Source organism: Pleurodeles waltl, chromosome 3_2 (assembly GCF_031143425.1).
Source record: "Pleurodeles waltl isolate 20211129_DDA chromosome 3_2, aPleWal1.hap1.20221129, whole genome shotgun sequence".
Classification (NCBI taxonomy): Eukaryota; Metazoa; Chordata; class Amphibia; order Caudata; family Salamandridae; genus Pleurodeles; species Pleurodeles waltl.
Window position 1 is genome coordinate 107247142 of NC_090441.1, and position 19045 is coordinate 107266186.

Consider the following 19045-nt stretch of genomic DNA (forward strand, 5'->3'; position numbering starts at 1 on the left):
TACCATACCTACACAAACAATAACTCATCTTGTGTATCACACATTGGCCATCTCCCATATTTATGGAATTGTGTCCTATGAATGGTTTCATAACTATGCTGCTTGTTTTTGCATTTGTTTAGATACTTTCACCATGACATCTTCATTAGGACATTTCCGAGTTGTGACATTGGCAGGTATATGCTTCTGTTCGGACATACGAAGTGCATATGGATTGTTCCTTGGAATTCAGAGACTTTGGGTGTACAAGACCTGTGCAAAGACAGCTAGCATAGTGATAAGATTGAAGTTAGGAGGACTGCATTGGACTTATTCCTTGTCGTGTGGTGACCCTGATACATCATGTGTGTCATCATGTGGTCAGAAAATATGTAGTGCTAGGGCTAATTCATGTTATTTTCCCTTCACATTGGCTAATCACTCTTTTTGTATGAACTGTATGTAGCTGTTGATGAGTTTCATCATTGTAGGCCAAAGTGCCTATAGCACATAACTGACATTTGTTTGTGTCATATCTCCAGATGCAGAAGAACTGGATTGTAATGACCCTGTGATCAGAAACTGTGGTACTGCCCTTCCGTGCGAGTCTTGTATTATATGATGTTGGATTCCTTTTATGAGGTAGGTGATGTGGCTCCAGCTAATGACATCAACCAATTTCATGTTTGCCTGTTCTGCAGGACAATGTATGATATATCCCTTCCTTCCATAGTTTGGAGGTCTGTGCCTGTAAATTTGATTATTTACCCAGTATGATTCAATCATGTATGATTTGCTATGTTTCAGACATATTGACAGCCTATAAGCTGAACAATGTAATAACATCTCTTTGTTGACAAGACACCTGTATGTATGTGTTTGTGTGGAATAGCTGTAATCCTGAGCTGGACTCTGTGTACATGCAACATACCCCTGCTTCCAAAAGCAGCTTGTTTTTTCATTGTATGGTTCACATATTCTTTCATATCTACATCGCTAAATGTGAAATTTAGGACAGCAGACAATGAGTTTGTGACTTGTGAATTTATTACAGTGCTAAGGGTGGAAACAAACTTGTGGCAAAAAGTAACACAAATCAAAAGTGATTGTGTATATTTGGCAACACATATATATATATATATATATATATATATATATATATATATATATGTATATATATATATATATTTATATTTATATATATATATGAGGAGTGGGTGGAGTTCCATTACGTGGAATTCCGCAAAGTGGTTAAAAAACTCTGTGAGCTCGGCAGAATTCGACGAAAGAGCAGAATAGTTTGCCGCACCCGTTCATGCCTTCTTTTTCACATTCAGGAGTGTGATGCGCATTCTCACGTTAAAATATCACATGAATGGCACCACGCGGTTCGCATGGGCGTGGACATTTTAATTTTCTCTGTCTCTCTGTGCATGGTGCTGGGTTCCCTAAATCTAGGCAATCCTACCCTTTTCTAAATTTTCCATCCCTCATTCTCCTTTATTTCATCAGTGTGTGTCTTTACGTTTCTGTAATTTTTTTGGTGTGTTTTTTATGACTTTTTGATTACTTTTTTTTTTGCTTTTCACTTTACTTAATTTTATATATTTTTTCTTTCTTCATTCCTTCTATTTCTTTTTTCCTCACAGCGCCATGGCAGAGCAGGATAGCAAAGGGAGTGGCGCAAAGTGGTGCAGCCCCCCCACCACCAATTTTTGTTGATATGGAGGTGGCTACACTTGTGGGGGTTTTTAAGCACCACCTCTCCTCCATGCTGCCGACCTGGGAGTGATTAGCTCTTCAGGTGCGTCAACTGCTGTGGAAGATGGTGCGTCGGTTGGTACGTCAGCACAATGGGGTCCAGGGCACCCTGCATAAGTTGATGCACCTTTGGACGGACATTGTGGACTGCGAGCAGGACCAGCTCTACCTGCTGGGTCGAGGTGTCGGGCTCGGTGAGGAAATATCTATTTGTTGTGTGTGTTCCACAATGCTCATTTTTTTTCTAATAGTAGTGCTGACTCTCAGAAGTAAGTTAATTTTATGTTACGATGAATAATTATGTGAGCCAGCTTGAGCTAGCCAGGTGCTCAGTTAGCCCTTCCTAATTTTACTCATCGGTGCACATTTGAGCTGAAACTCTCCTCCTGTCACCAAGAATAAGGTAGTGGTGGTAGTAATAAGCAAGTGGTGGTAGTAACAAGCAATATTAGTGAGTTTGCATTCCCTTCTCTGTTCCTTTCTTTATGTAGTTTATGCAGTCTCTCTCAATTATAATCTCCCAGAAACATGTAGCATCATAGTATGCATCTATGCACTGACAAAAAATGGCAGCTGAGTTGCCCCATCAAAAGTGGCTGAGAAGCAAAAATCATGTGTTGCAATATGAATGCATCGGTAGTGGTACATTGTTGTAAAAGTAGGTTAGGTCTAGGAAAATTTGAGAAGGGTTTAGGTGTCGGAATTAGGAAATTAATTCCAGTTGAGTTGATGGTGATCTGATTTTGAAAAATACAATGTTACTGTCTTTGCCTCTGCCTGTCAAAACATTTTTGGGAGAACAACCGTACCACTAACCTATTTTTTTAACTTCTTTATTTCTTACCTCACCACCCAAGGCAACGTCTGAGGTGGGTCCAGAAGATGAGGTTGCCAGTGCCACCGCCAGTCTGGAAGCTGGCAGATCTGCTGGCCCCAGTAAGTCTTCCTTTTATATTATCATTTCTCTACCTTTCACCTCCTCATTTTGAATTCTTTTTTTTATATTACTTTTACTGTGCCTGTCTACCTTTTTTATACTAAGTTTCATTCAATCTAAGCTTTGTTAAATCCTTGTTACCCCTGCATTTATCTATTTTTCATGTTTCTGTAACTGACTTCCTCCAGTCTGTACTAGTACTTAGCTTTCTTCTGCTTTGTTACTAAGCTTAGCTTTCCCTTTTCCTCTTATATATCTTGTGGGCTGGTACTTTAATACTAAGAGGACAGATGTTTAGGACAGGAATTCTACCAACAAAATTTCATGCTCAAGCCAGCTTTTCTACGCATGTTGTGAAGGTTTTCTGTGCCATGCTCATGCCCATTTCATTTGCCAACAAAGACCTCACGAAGATCTCATGAAAGTTCCTCCTGGATTGACCAAAATATTTCACCCCTTTACTGCGCTTCAGTGACTTAGCTCTGCCCCTCTATTTTGAAAAACGTACAGGTGATTTGGCTACCTGGCTTTTCTAACATAATTAACTGAAAACATTGCTAAAATGAATGATGGGAGACACTAGAACTGTAGTGATCTATCACAGTTGTATTTTGCTGAAATATGACATTATTTCTAGCCACACCGACCACCAGTGCAGGGGCCAGAGGCAGCACCAGTGCGCTGTACATGGCAGAGGTCAGATGGGGAGAACTGATGGCAGCAGGGATGGGCATTGCTAAGTCATCATATTGCTCTTGCTCATTGACAATTACTAATATACTTACTGCAAGGGCATTGCTTGTGAATCACCAGGTTTAGCAGCTACACCTGGGGTTGAGTTATAAGGGGCGACTTCACTCGGTAAATCAGCAAACAAAAGCTCATAATGAATTGACTCTATGAATGATGGCTTAATAAAAAAGAAAATGAAAAATGGACAGCTAAAAGAAAGAATGGGTGAAATGATATGTGAATGAAAGGATGTGTGGGTGGATTAAAGGAAAGGATGTGTGAGTGATAGCAGAGGTATGGGTAGGTAAAAAGATAGGTGAAAGGGGTGAAAGGATGCCTGGGTGGGCGAAGGATGGATGGTAATGAACAATGCATAGGTAAATGGATGGAAAGGTGAAAGGATGGTTAAAAGGGTGGCTACTGGATAGGTGAGTGTATGGATGGTCAGGTGGATATATGGATGGCTGCATTGGAAGAAGAAAGAGGAGAAAAGAAAGCATAAAGCTTAACTGGTGGGTATCAAAAGGTGAATAGATAAATGAAAAGATGAATAAATAACAGCTTGGATCAAGAAAGAAGGGATCTCTTCTGGAGAGGAACATATCTGTTCCCCTACTTTTCTTGATTTGCATGGTTATCAAAGCTTTGGCTCAAAGTGGAGAGTATTTGCTGTCTACTTCCTCAACTCACTGTAGTTCTTAAGCAAGGCAGATATGTACCCTCCCACCCATCATCACCCCTCCCTCCCCATTACTCACCCATGCTACTATGACATAACTGCAGCATGGTTCAATTCAGCAGTAGAAAAGTGTTGTCTGTGCAATGTGCATCTGCTTCACTTAATGCAGCATTTACAAAGTTGTCAATACATTGCAAACTTAAAACAAGGTGTGTTTCCCTTCACTCCCAGTGTCCACTCTGTCACCTCCTAGTACTTCAGTCCTTTTTAATTTCCAACGTTCTGTCCCAGCCACCCAAAACAATTGAAAGATTCCTTTTCGCATGCACCACATTTATGTACAAATGCTTAATATTTCATGGCTTCCATAACAAATTCATGCCCGTTAAAATTTTACCCTTTTGACATTTGTCAAATACAGTGATTCATGTGTGGGTAAAAAAGTAGCCCTGTGAACCAGCCACGTCAAATTCCAATGCGCATACTGGTCCAGCAATTTACTGCTACTGTGCCACTCTACTTTTTAAAATTTGTTTGCACAGAGCATTGTTTATAACTTGCCATTTTGCTTTTTCTTTCTTGCCATAGCTACTCCTGGTGGATATCCTTCTACTTGCCACTACATAGCAGCCCATCTGCAGTGGTAGAGGCTAGAGGCCATCGGCACTGAATATCAGTGGCTGGCCAATCAACCAATCAATCAATCAGAGATGTGTAGAGTGCACTACTCACCTGTGAGGGTCCCAAGGAGCTGGTGGATCTTCAGGAGAAGGATGAGGCCCATGCAACTGCCAACATGCCCGTTGGTCTGCGCTCCTCTAACTGACTGCCAACAGCTGGCATCAGCCAGACTACGTCTCACCACTGCTGACTCCCCCTTATGCTCAGATCATAATTTCCAGTGCCGTGTCCTGCAACACTTTACGCACATGGACTGCCGAGTGGCACACATTGAGGTAACCATTGATGATCTCCGGACCTGCGTGGAGAATTTCCTCTTTTGGACCTTTCTGTAATGTTTTTTTGGTGGGACGGTTACTTGTTGAGGGTGTAGAGGGTGAGAAAGGGAGTTGGGACAGGGTTTTTTTATACTTTGTACTTTTTCTTTGGACTTTAGTTGTGGACTTTCGTTGGACTTTGGTTGGGGACGAGGCAATTTGTTTGGGGAGAGAGGTGGGCCTATTGTCGGTGGAAAGGTTGGGTTGTAAATAATATAAGGGGATAATTTATTTTACTTAATTTATGCATCAAATCCTTATTTTGGTGTTTTAGTTTGCACTGCTGTTTTTTAGTGTAGCCTGTTTTTTAAAACCTGCTAAAAAAGTGTATGCCACTTACTTATACCCATGCTCTACTGCCCTCTGTAAATATAATGATCACTAAGGGGCCATTGCCTAGTTTGCCTATAAAAACCTAGATACACATGAGCAACATCTTCATCAGTAGAAGTAAATTACTAGCTAAACAAGTTCACTTCAATCCATAGTTCTTCTCTTATCTGAATAGAAGGACAGAGTACCGTTACGTTAGTCTTCTTACTTACAGAGTTTTCTCAAGGTGGCATCTCATCTTAAAGTGGTGATAGTAGTAGCAGCAGGGTAGCCCACTAACAGGGAAGATGCAGGTGCCACTTACACCTAAGTGAGCTCCAACTGCAGGATTAATCAAAAGGTTATTCCTTGCTGTCAACTAAATTGAAAAGAAAACAGAGAGTTAGTGGGTTGTATATTATATCATAACTTTAGAAAGACTGAGACCAGACTATTATGATGAAAGTATATGACAAACAGCAAAGAAGACCTGATATGATAATAATAACTAGCAATATCAGCTTCTTATGAGTAATGGGGAGCTAGTATTTAATGAAAACTAAACTTAAGAAATGAGATACTCGAGTCAGAAGAAGTGGGCTCAGAGTCAGGAGTGGTTGGACAAGTCTAAGCATTTAAGCAACACACAACACAAGGCCAGAATGATGATGCTGATAAATGATGCATGGGTGGGTAAGTGGGGTCAGTATGGAATAGTGCTCAGGTAATAGAAGGTCAAGGTAATGAAGGGAGTTGGTGTTGCTGTCACCACATCTACCGCAGCAAGATTGTGATCCATTTATGGTGCAAAATTAAGTCACACTTCAATAAAAATCACACAGCGTGGGGGAAGAGGGTTAGGGGCTCGATGAATGGATGGGAAAGGGCATTTGGCAAAAGGTGTGACAAAGACAAACACTACACAAAAAGAAATTACAACAATATTCATTGGGATGCTGAGCAGCACACCATCATAAATATGTTGTGGAAGGAAACAAAGGGATGAGTATAGCATAGTTCAGTTAAAACCATTGCAAACAGCCCCAGAGAGACCCAAGATAGTATATCTCTAAATGTTTTGTCTTCTGGGTTTGAAATAAATAAATTATGGAGGATTGAAGTTAACCCACTCAGTTTTAAAAATTATGAATTAGGAAAATAATAATGTATTGCCAAGCTGGGCAGTGCATCTCTATTCTTCTCAGAATGTCCTTTACTCTTGCATGCCTGGCTGAACCTATCCGGTAGTTAAGCCGGAGTGTTGAGCTTTCACCAAGTTTTGTTTGTGCTGGAGAGGACTAGGAGAAGAGTTACTGTACTATAGAGAAAAGGAAAAGAACAGAAGGAAGCAAGGTATACTTCATGAGGAGTCAGGACTGTACCAAGAAGGCTCAGGAGCAGACCAAGAACATAAAGAGGAGTTTCACGCTTGAGCCAGCAATGCAGCAAACACACTCAACAGCATTTCCCAAATCAACGTACCTCTCTCCAGTCCACAGAGCTGAGTGAGTACTAGGACGTGTTGAGGTAGTCCTATCCTGTGTCCTCCCATCCTCCTCCTCCTGATTCTGAGTAACTCAATCCCAGTCCCAAACCAAGTGAGGAAGATCTTTGTAATGCACTGCTGTTGAAGAACAAATAGAGAAACCAAATTGGTGTATTTTGTGTAAATTTGTCTTTGGTAACTAAAGTGACTGGTCTGGTCTCTGGAGAACAAAAAAAAGGAGTGGACCCTGCAGGGAAATTTCACTAAGTTTGAAAGGCCAATCACTTTCAGGAAAACATTATTACCCATTAGCCCAAATATTGCAAATCATTCAAATCAAGATTACAAATTTGTTGAACACCCTCCCTCACTGTCTGACACCACATCCATCAATCATCACTCACAATCACTCAATATACCATCACTCATTGGTGCAATAGTTAGTAGTTACTTCCAGTCCAAGTTCGGTTGTAGACACAACATTTTACCTCCTCTTTGATGCTAGCAAAACATTGGAATTTGGCATTGGCACTGGAAGTCTTTTAATCAATGATGTTCTGGGGCAGCCCTGCTAGGTGATGAAAAGAAAGGATAGGTAAGGGTATGTGAGGGAGGCAAGCATTTTCTCCAATGTCCTGAAGTGAATGTGGAGGCTTCTTCACTGCACACGGGTCCAACTCCAATCCTGCCATATATGTGACTAAAAAATGACATGGTAGTATAAATCCGCACTATTTTTTTTTTGCAAAGAAAGAAAGAAGTTCAATGAGAAACAATTAGAATGTTCTATGATTGAACTGGCATACTCAATCCGGGAAGTAGAGTTTGTCCTCAGACTCGGGTGGTTTACCCAGAAGTTGGTCAGCTAACACACATGATTCTAACCAATCATCCTCCTCCTCCTCCTGTGGTGTTTCGGGCATTGTGTAATCAGGTGGTATGAAATGTTGGATTATTTTGATCATGGTCAATCTCTCCACATTTTGAAGTGAGAGACTGATCCTTCTCACAGTAACAATTGCACCAGCTGCACTGAACACATGCTCAGCAGACAGACTGGCTATAGGACAGGTCAGAACATTTATTATCAGCCTGCTGAGCAGTTCATCCCATACCAATGGGTTTTGATCCACATACACCTCTTATGGGCCAACAAGATACTCATAGAACATCCACTGAATGGTCATTGATGCTGCCACTTGCTCGACCTCTTTTGCCTTCACCTTTGCAATGGATTTAAGACCTGCCACTTGAAACCAAGCCAATGCAGAGGTTGGGTCCAATTCTTCTGTTGTTGCTGGTGTTCTTGTTCCTCAATTTGGCAGCTATGAGACAAGACTGCCCTCTCTGAAAATTGAAGGCCGCACCCCAGAACGGTGGAGTAGAACTCTAAGGCCCACCCATTCTTCTTCCAGGTCTCTGGCTTGCAGCAATCCACCTCTTGTATTTTGAAACTTCCCCTTCAGAAAAAGGAATGGAAGTGGGAAGAATTGTCTTGTAGTGTGGATCACGTAGAGTGGTACAGACATACTCTTTGGATGAGATAATGTCATTTTGCAGCCTTGTATTACAAGTCAAGCAATAGCTTAAGCTCTCAACCAAGGCATGCGCTTCTGTTTTTTCATTCACACCTCCGAGTGGGAACCTTTTAGACATCTTCCTTAGCTGGTCCTGTAGCATATGCAACAACGGCATAGCTAGAAACATTGTACTGCTCTCCTTGCTAACTTTCTGCATGAAAACCTCAAAAGGGAGCAGGCCCTGTGTCAAGCACTTGACTAGGCCCTATTTGTCTGTATCTGTTCTCTAGTTGGCAGTCAGTTTATACCCTGTCCAAGTAGGGACCCCTAGTCAGCGTATGGGAGATAAACAGCTCAGATAAACCTTGCTCACCCCTTTGCAATGTTTTGAGAAACTCTTGAACAAACAGGGTGATGCGTGTGCCAAACACAGGACTCTGAAATAAGCACCATCTGCCATGGCCTCGACCATGTTACTGTCATTGTCTGTAGCAACAAATCCAATTCAGGGACCTCTAGGTCACAGCCATTCAGACACCTTGCTATTAAATTCATCCAAAATGTTTGCAGCTGTATGTGATGTCTTCATGGCAAACATGGCTACTGTTGCATGCCACCAAACGCTCTTAAAAATGTCATCAGAGCCGAGACCTGTAGACAGCTTTTACCTTAGCCCCGCAAAAGAGTTCCACTGTGCAGTGATGCACATTTAATCAGTAACCTGACAACTGGTCCACATGTCTGTCATCAGGTGGATAGTGTGGACAAAACTTTGTTGCAAAGCTTGTCCAACCAATTGCAGCACACCATGATGCAGCACTAGAATAGCAACTCTGGCAAAATAGTTCTGACTTGGAACATTCCATTTCGGGCGATGGCTGCCAAAAATTCCATGACTCCCATTCCTTCCACAAAAAAGGGAGGAGGTTCAGCACTAACATTTGTGCCATCTTCCCATTGTACAAACATGCCCTTGGGTGTTTGCAGTCATAGGGCGCCTCCTGCCTAAACATGCCTGTAATAGTAGCCTGGATTTTCCTCTTTTCTGGGGTCACTGATGCAGGTGACTTTCGAAAAGTAGGTAGTGGTAGACTCAATGTGCCTCCATCTGACTCTGAGTCTTCCTGTGTGGCATGGTGAGGTCACTCAAGTGGGTTATTCTAGCACACTCCTGGAGACAGGGCTGCTTTGAATGAGGATGTCACACTCTTTTTCCTCGCCTTCTACTGTGATTGGACCAGTTGTGGATGATGTTTCCTGGCTCTCCTCACCTTCACCACTACAACCATATCCAGATGTTTTTTAAGGTGCTCTTCCCACCCGATTGCATGATGTTTATTCATATAGGTCACTTAGCCTCCAGTACCGTAATGTGTACCAGGCTTACCCCGACGAGCATTGTGTGGCAAATTGAGCGTTTTGCAATGTGCTCCTACTGTTTGCTAAGCATAAAAAAGTCCCAAATTGGGGAGGAATACTTCCTCAGTGTGCCACTGCCAATGCCTGAAGAAGAACTGGAGGTGGCTGTGTTGTCAGTTGCCTCTCTGCAGTGCATGCTTCAACTGAGGTACGGGTTGGTACAGGTCTCAGCTGGGGCTTTACATATATGGGAGCTGGCTGTGCTACCTTTTCCACATCCCTCGAAGCAGGTTGATTAGTAATATCATACTCCTCTGCGCCAGCTTGCACAATGAGTGGCTCATTGTCGCCATCCTCATCCTCATCCCATTCCATGATTCTCTGGCTTTCAGGAAATTTTCTTTAGCCTTGCCTCTGAAGGCATCTCCCATACCCTGCCAGGGTCAACTTCATGTCCTTATTATCGTCATCAGAATTGGTGCTTGGAGAAGATGGTGGAGTAGAACCCTTCCATTTTCCTGCTGAAGATCTGAAAGCCATTGAATTGAAAAGAGGAGATTCTTGCTTGGCAGGAAGCTCGAACTCCTGTACTGCTCTAACTTAAGGAAGATCTACTATTGCTGACTGTTGCTGCTGTTCACTTTTCTCTGTTTCCTGAAATGATTTAGAAATACTTTGCCAAAGGCACAAATCCAATTCAAAGTCACTACTCATCAGTGTCACCATGATTGCAGTGGCTGACTCACCTTCAGAACTGGTCTTGGGCCTAAGTTGGGGTGCTGCTATTGATACAGGAGTACAGTTCCCAGGTTCCTCCCCGGGGCCCGGTGTGGCAGGCACACATCTCCCTAAAAAGGTTGGGGTCAACACACCACTGGTGTAAAGCTGCTTTTTCTCAATGACCACTTTCTTCAGAGAAACTTTCTTTGAGGCTATCTTAGAGCTCTCAGTTGGCAGTGGCACTAAGCTGCAAAAGAGACTGGAGGACTGAAATTACTGTACAAGCCTTCTCTTTGGCCGTACTGCGGGTGATGTGGTCTCTTTTCTTGTGCCCCTAAAGGCAACCAAGCAAGAAAAACATGTACTTAGTGAAACGTGGCATTGTGCAGGTTGAAAGACATAGTACAGACAAATGCAATATTAGTGCGGTTGGTACCTTAAGTAATAAATACCAATTTATTAAAACATTGTAAAGTCAAACCACAGCACCACACCATAAAATGTCATTTCAAATCAGACACCACAAAATTTAGATACCGCTCTTTGCTTTATCTCCATCTGTTTTAAAGGAGGCACCTGTGGTAGTCAGAGAGAGGCACATGGGTAAATGGAATAATCCTTAAAAAACCTATGGCGGCAAGGTATTACAGGGGAAATGGGATAATTATAAGAAATGAATTATGCTGCTGATGTGTTGCAGTGCACCACAGCCAGAGTGTCCAGGAGGAAATGGAATTATCATACACCTAAAGAAACTAAATGCTGTAGCGTGGCTGTGTACCTATGGTGGAAGGATGGATGGAGGAGTGTATATATGGTTGGATCAAGGCAAAATGGAGAATTAAATAAATTAAAAGAATACAACAATGAAAAGTAAAAAAAAATACACAGAATACATTTTTTTTAAAAAGCACAAAATTAAACAAAAAAAATTACAAATTAAAATAAACATTTGAAAAAAAACTTACAAAATAAACCTAAATTAAACATATGAATAATAAGTGGAGATGTTTGTATGGAAGGATAAGAAGAAAGAAACCTATTGTAAGGAAAGGAGTCACCAAATAAAAAGTGCAAAAAAAGGAAGGCAATAGCATAAAAAACGTTCATCAGAATAATTTTCTTTTAGTATACATGTACTACAATGATCCCCAAGCATATCAATATTAAATTGTATCAGCTGAATCCATGCAAGTCTAAGGAAGGCACACTGGCTGGATGCAGGAAATGGATCTCAGACACATGGTCAAACAACAGCAAGCAAGAAGGTATGAGTAAAATAGAACACATGGAAGCCTATGTCAAAAACACAGTGACATGGTCAAACAACACCGAGTAAGGAGGCATAGAGAACAAAGAACATATGCAAGCCTATGGCAAAGACACACTGGATGCACAAAATGACTTGCCAGCCACATGGTCAAACAACAACAACAAGCAAGTAGGCATGGGGAAGAAAGAACATATTCAAGTCTATTGCAAAGGCACGCTGGATGCACAAAATGGACATCAGCCGCATGGTCAAACAACAACAGCGAGCAAGGAGGCATGAGGAACAAAGAACACATGCAAGCCTGTGGCAAAAACACACTGGATGGGTACACAAAATGACTGGCAGTTACATGGTGTGATGCTATTAATTGTGTTTGACCAATGACTTTGTCTTTCACCACTGCGCATATTCGTTGCTCAATGTTCACCAGTACCACATTATGGGGGTTATTCTGACCTCGGCGGTAAAAGGCGCTTACCGCCGGTCAGAAGACCGCCATAACACCGCCGTGGCCGCGGGGAACCGCCACGGTCATTCTGACCCGCAACAGGCAAACCGCCAAAAACCCGACATCCACAAAAGTCCGCCACACCAACGGCCAGCGAAAAACTGGCGATGACGAAACCTTCACCGTCACGCCAACAGAAATACGCCCATTCCATTCCGAACCGTGAATCCACGCGCGGTCTTTCAACCACGGTATTCCATTGGCGGTACACACCGCCGCGGTCAAAATACACACACAACTCCAAAACACTGCCACATTGGACAATTCAAAATACACACACCTGATACACATACAAACACCACTCCCACACACCCAACACAATATAAAACACACACCCACATCACCCACAAACCCCTACGACCACCATTTATTGACTAAGGTCAGAGAGAGAAACCACCAGCTAGTACAGAGCATTCACAGGCACATAACACCATCACTCACACAACATCCACGCACAAAACACCACACACCACCACACTCACAACACTCATCACCACAAACACCACCCCACACCTCATCCACACCACCCCATGGCACCCCAAAGACACCCCAGGTTTTCAGACGCTGAACTCAGGGTCATGGTGGAGGAAATAGTTCGTGTAGAGCCCCAGCTCTTCGGGACACAGGTGCAGAACACCACCATTGCCAGGAAGATGGAGCTATGGCAAAGAATAGTGGACAGGGTCAACACTGTGGGTCAGCATCCACGAAATCAGGACGACATCAGGAAGCGGTGGAACGACCTACGGGGGAAGGTGCATTCCATGGTATCCAGACACAACATCGCGGTGCAGAAGACTGGCGGCGGACCCCCACCTCAACCCCCAGAATTTACAACATGGGAGGAACAGGTCTTGGCGATCCTGCATCCTGAAGGCCTCGCAGGAGTAGGTGGAGGAATGGACTCTGGTAAGTCTAATCTCAACTACTTCATCCCCCCCACCCACCGGCATGCCAAATCATACCCCCACCCTCCCCCCCATCCCCATCATACATCCTCCTTGCTAATGTCTCACCATCACAACCCACCCATCCCAACACCAAGCCCTGCATGAGACCACAAACCATGGACACCCATCACCTAAGCATGCCCACTGCACATACCCATCCCCCCCCCAAACCACCGTCACAACAGCCCCCACAAGGGAATGCCAGCACTGGGGTATACGGGCACCCACCCATTGCACGCTATGGCACACACAGAAGCAATAACCATACTCTTATACCCCTGCAGGACCCGAATGCCACGACACCGCCCAGGAGGGTCCAGAAATGTCCATTCCACCCCCAGAAGAGGCCCACAGTGATGACAGCAGCTCTGTCTCCCTGGACCCAGATGACCAGCCCGGCCCATCAGGGACCTCGGGACAGTCGGTTCCCCTCAGACAGCCACAGGCCACAGCAGACCTACCCCCCTCTGGGAACACCAGCACAGCACCCACCCAGCGGGCCCATGCCTCTGTCTCCAGGACACGTCAAGCAGCGGTGTGTCCACCACTACAGGGCACCCAGGTTAACCCACCACCCCAACAACAACAGGGACCTGGGGGCAGTGGTAGTGGGCACACGGTCCAGGGGACAGAGGCCCAGGGAAACAGGGGAACTGGGAGGGCTACTGTGCGACAGGGGGGGGACAGGCCCAGGGAACCCACTCTCCACGAGGCCCTATCCTCCATCATGGGAGCATACCACCACTCTCAGGAGACGATGGCGACGGTCCTGGCCAGGTTCCAGGAGATCCAGGTACTGCAGGAGGAACAGTTTATGGGGTTCAGGGAAGAACTCAGAAACATCAGTTCCGCAATGGGCACCATCGTTGTGGCTCTCAATCAGATTGTCAGCACATTGCGGGACCATGTGGCACCACAAAGGGCCCCTGTCACTGGCATGGACCAAGAACAGGCTACCACCTCCGCCGGCGCTAGTGGACAGGAGGCCCCGACACAAGAACAACAGGCCACCAGAACCCCACCCCCTGCAGAAGGAGAACCACCCCGCAAGCGGGCCTGAGATCTAGGAAGAAGATAGAGTGAGATGCCAAGACCCAGCCAGGAAAGGATACCCCCCGATTGTCATCCCACTGTCCCACATTGTCACTCTGTCCAACCTTAAACTGCCCCTGCTCCACCTTCCACAGGCATATGGACAATGCACCTGTGAGACTGAAAATCTGGACTCTGCCATGGACATTCCTCCACCATCCCCCATCACCGAATTGCAACCATTACCCAAAATTGAGCACTTTAATAAACACACTTATTGCACAAAAATAATCTGGAGTCTGCCTGTATTTTTGAACAAATGTATTACACAGAACCATGCCAAAATGTCCAGTTACATTGTGATGACAACATACCACTGTCACACAGCTGTAGTCCATGGGGAAACAAAGCAGAGGTCACGGAGTGGGGCCCACATCTCTGAAATTGGAAGGGAAAGTCACAACTCAGTTAACATACACTGGGGGGAAACTCAGACAGTAGAGAGGCAGGAGACTTTAAGTAAATGTAAAATGCCGGTGTTGATTCTTACCTGTATGTCATTGAAAATACTGGTGTATTACTGTGTCCCTGTTGTCTGTGTCGTCCTCTTCGTCTTCCTCCTCTTCACTCTCCGCAGGCTCCACAGCTGCCACAACACCACCATCTGGACCATCCTCCTGCAGGAAAGGCACCTGGCGTCGCAAAGCCAGGTTGTGAAGCATACAGCAGGCCACGATGATATGGCACACCTTCTTTGGTGAGTACATTAGGGATCCACCTGTCATATGGAGGCACCTAAACCTGGCCTTCAGGAGGCCAAAGGTCCGCTCGATCACCCTCTTAGTACGCCCATGGGCCTCATTGTACCGTTTAATGGCTTGTAGCCTCATCTGGCTGAGGTGCCCCCCCTTCCCTTCCCCCTGAGGTGCCTGTAGTTTTGCTATCTGATGCCCCTGCAGTGTTCTCTCCATTGGAGTCGGGTATCCTGTGTGGGCTTTGCCCATGTGTTTAGGCCCATTGGCCCACGAACAATGGTTGATACCCAATTTGGACAGGACAATTTACATATGTATATATAGTTATAGATGTTTGATATATTTTTTTACTTAGCCGTACAATATACTTCAAATTTCATGATCATTTTATTTTGTCTTTGCATTCTTCCGGGAGGTTTGGGGGTGTCACTCTGAGTTGTTGCTCTGCATTGATGTGTATGTAGTTATGGGTGAGGGTGAGGATGGGTGTGTCGCGTATGTGTGTCCCCGTAAATTTTTACCTCCCCTGTGTCGTAGGTGCAGTACTCACCGTTGTCTTCTGCGCCGGCGTTCGTGCTCCTGGTAGAGGAGCAGGAATTCAATAGCTGGTAGGATAGGGTTCCATGCTGTCCAGATTCCTCGTGGAGTGTGTAGAGGTGAGCGTTTTCCGTTCGTAATGTCTGTTTCTGCCGTGGTTTTATCGACGGATCTACCGCCCCGGAAAAGGTGGCGGATTGGTGGGTCGTGATAGGGTGGGCGGTACATTGTCTCCCGCCTGGCTGTTGGCGGTGACCGCCACGCTGTTTGTTTGTCCCGCCGTGGCGGTCGGAGTGTTAAAGTGGCGGTCTCTGTTGGCGGTTTCCGCCAGGGTCAGAATTCCATTTTTTTTACCGCCTGCCTGTTGGCGGGTTGGCCGCCACTTTAAGACCGACCGCCAGGGTTGGAATGACCCCCTATATGTTTTGTTCAGTTTAGCTGCCTATTGGCTTTAACATGGAGTTAGCCATTACATTTTGTATTCAGTTCAGCTGCCTATTGGCTTTGACATGGCATTAGACATTACATTCTGTATTCAGTTTAGCTGCCTATTGGCTTTGACATGATATTAGACATTACATTTGCTATTCAGTTTAGCCGCCTATTGGCTTTGACATGGCATTAGACATTACATTCTGTATTCAGCTTAGCTGCCTATTGGCTTTGACATGATATTAGACATTACATTTGATATTTAGGTTAGCTGCCTATTGGCTTTAACATGGGGTTAGACATTGCAGTTGAGACATTGCAGATGAGCTGTGTTTTTCCAAGCTGTGTTTTTCCACAAGATGGACCAAGCTGTTTTCTTCACACCAGACCTTAGCTGATAAGAGCACGTAGATTTTGTGTTTACCTCGCAATCCAGTCTGAGAGCGAGTGAGCTCAGGAGAATTGGCCCCTCTTGTCACGACTCACATGCTGCTTGCGACTGGAATTTGCAGATCTGGTGGCGTGAATCTTCAATGTTCGGCTTTGGCCCAAAAAGGGGCGACTCTTTCTGGTAGCCACGGTGCTGTAGGCAATGGAGACACCAAGAACAGACCGTGCCCTTCAGAAAGTAGCGCCAGAGGGAAAAAACCCCTTAAAAAGGGGAAAAAACCTCCAAACAGGAAGACTCCTGGAGAAAAACAAGAACAAACAAACAGGAATCCAAAAGGAGCAAAAATCAGAAAACACAGAATGCTGAATCCAAAACCAAAAGGCAAGGAAATCAGGAGCGAAGACACTAACTGAGCAGAAAGTGTTGCAGCGCAAAGAAAGAGGAAAAACACAGCCCTTATATACCAAAAAACAGGAAGTGACCCACAGGAAGTAAAAGGACACCATCTTAGATAGGGAAACAATACATAGAACAGAATAGTAGAGGAACCATAGAGAATAGGGAACAAGGAATGCTGGGAAAGCACAGGAATCTGGGAAGGAGGAAAAAACATAAAGAAAGGCACACAACAGACTGCAAAAAAGAAGAAAGGACAAAGAAACGAAGAAAAACAGGTAAGAGGGTTCAGAGACCCCTGGGACAGTGAAAGGCAGAAGGAAGAACGAGGCCCCAAGCAAATCTGGGGCCTCGAAACGCGCAGGAGAGGCTGGGGGCGCGCCGCGTCTTAATAACGTGGTGCGCGGCCCGAGCCGAACGCCCGGCAGAAGTAGAGCTCTCGGCTCGCGCCGCGCGGTGCGGCGCGACAGTAGGTCCCCCTCCCGAAGGCCCAGGTTTAAGAGGGAATAAACAGTGAAAGCGTTGAATCAGGAGAGGAGCGTGAACGGAAGAGGCATCTTCCCATGAACATTCACTGAGAGGATAACCCTTCCAATGAATCAGATACTGAAGTCGTTTATGAAAAAGACGAGAGTCACAAATTTCCTGCACTTCATATTCAGGAACATCATCCACAAGGACAGGAGGTGGACAAGGAAACTGACGTGAGTAAGGATCAGGCACATAAGGTTTAAGCTGAGAAACATGAAAAACCGGATGGATCTTCCATGTATGGGGTAAGTGAAGACGGACAGTGACAGGATTGACCAACTGGAGAATACGGAAAGGCCCATAGTAACGAGGTGTGAACTTGTTTTGAGAGAGACGTGAGGGCAAGAATTTGGAGGAGAGCCAGACTTTATCTTGCAGATGATAATTTGGATTGGTTGTACGTCTCTTGTCTGCAGCCTTCTTCATATACCTCTTGGTATGTAACAAATTAGATCGAATTAGTTTATGGAGTTGGAGAAGGCGTTTGGAGAAATAGGTAATAGCAGGTAGAGGAGAGTTGGATTGTGGAGAAGTAGGGAAAGAGGTAGGATGAAAACCATAGGAACAGAAAAAGGGAGTGACCTTGGAGGCACTATGGACTGAGTTATTGTAGGAAAATTCAGCTAAAGAGAGGTAAGTGCTCCAGTTACTTTGGGTAGAATTGCAAAAGCATCGAAGATATTGCTCTAGTCCTTGGTTCAGACGCTCAGTCTGTCCGTTGGTCTGAGGATGGAACCCTGAAGACAGGGCTCTATTTATATTCAGTGCTTTACAAAAATGCTTCCAAAATCGGGAGATGTACTGAGGTCCTCTATCAGATATTATGGTATGTGGATGTCCATGGAGACGGAAGACATGATCTATGAATATTTGACTTAGTTCTTGAGAAGTAGGCAGCCTTTTTAGGCCAGTGAAATGAGCCATCTTTGTGAAAGAATCCACTGTGACCATGATAACCCGGTTTCCTGCTGATGGTGGGAGTGAACACATAAAATCAGTAGAGATAGTATGCCATGGGGCCGATGGAACAGGCAAAGGCTGTAGTAATCCTGCTGGTCTGGTGTGAGGTATTTTGACTTGGGCACATATGGGACAGGCCTGAACGTATTTTTCCACATCCAGTTTCCAGGTAGGCCACCAGAAAAATCGTGAAAGTAGTTCTTGTGTGGCTTTGATGCCTCTATGACCAGCTACAGGGGAATCATGGCACATTTGTAATGCTTTCTTTTGCACCTTGTTTGTAGGGAGGAATATCAGGTCTTGGTAATAAAAATATCCTTGTTTCTTGTACAATAATGGTCTTAGTTCTTCTATGTCATGGTCCGATAGGTTGGCGTATTCTTGTTGTACTTCTTCCAGGAAAGACTGAGCCACTCCAATGATCTTACTGGGTTCTAGAAGATACTGGGATGAGGAAGGAGAACACTCTGGATATCGGCGAGACAGAGCATCAGCCAGAATGTTTTGAGATCCTGGAATATATGTAATATAAAAATCGTACTGACTGAAGAAAAAGGCCCAGCGGGCCTGACGACTATTCTGGCATACAAAATTTCTTAAACATTGTAAATTACGGTGGTCTGTCCTCACCTCAAATGGTTCCTTGGAACCCATCAGAAACTGTCTCCACTCAAGGCAGGCTGTTTTCAGAGCCAATAATTCCCTTTCAAGTACGGAATAATGTTGTTCAGCTGTGGAAAGGATATGAGACAAATAGAAAACAGGATGTTCAAGGCCATCATCCTCTTGTCGTTGGA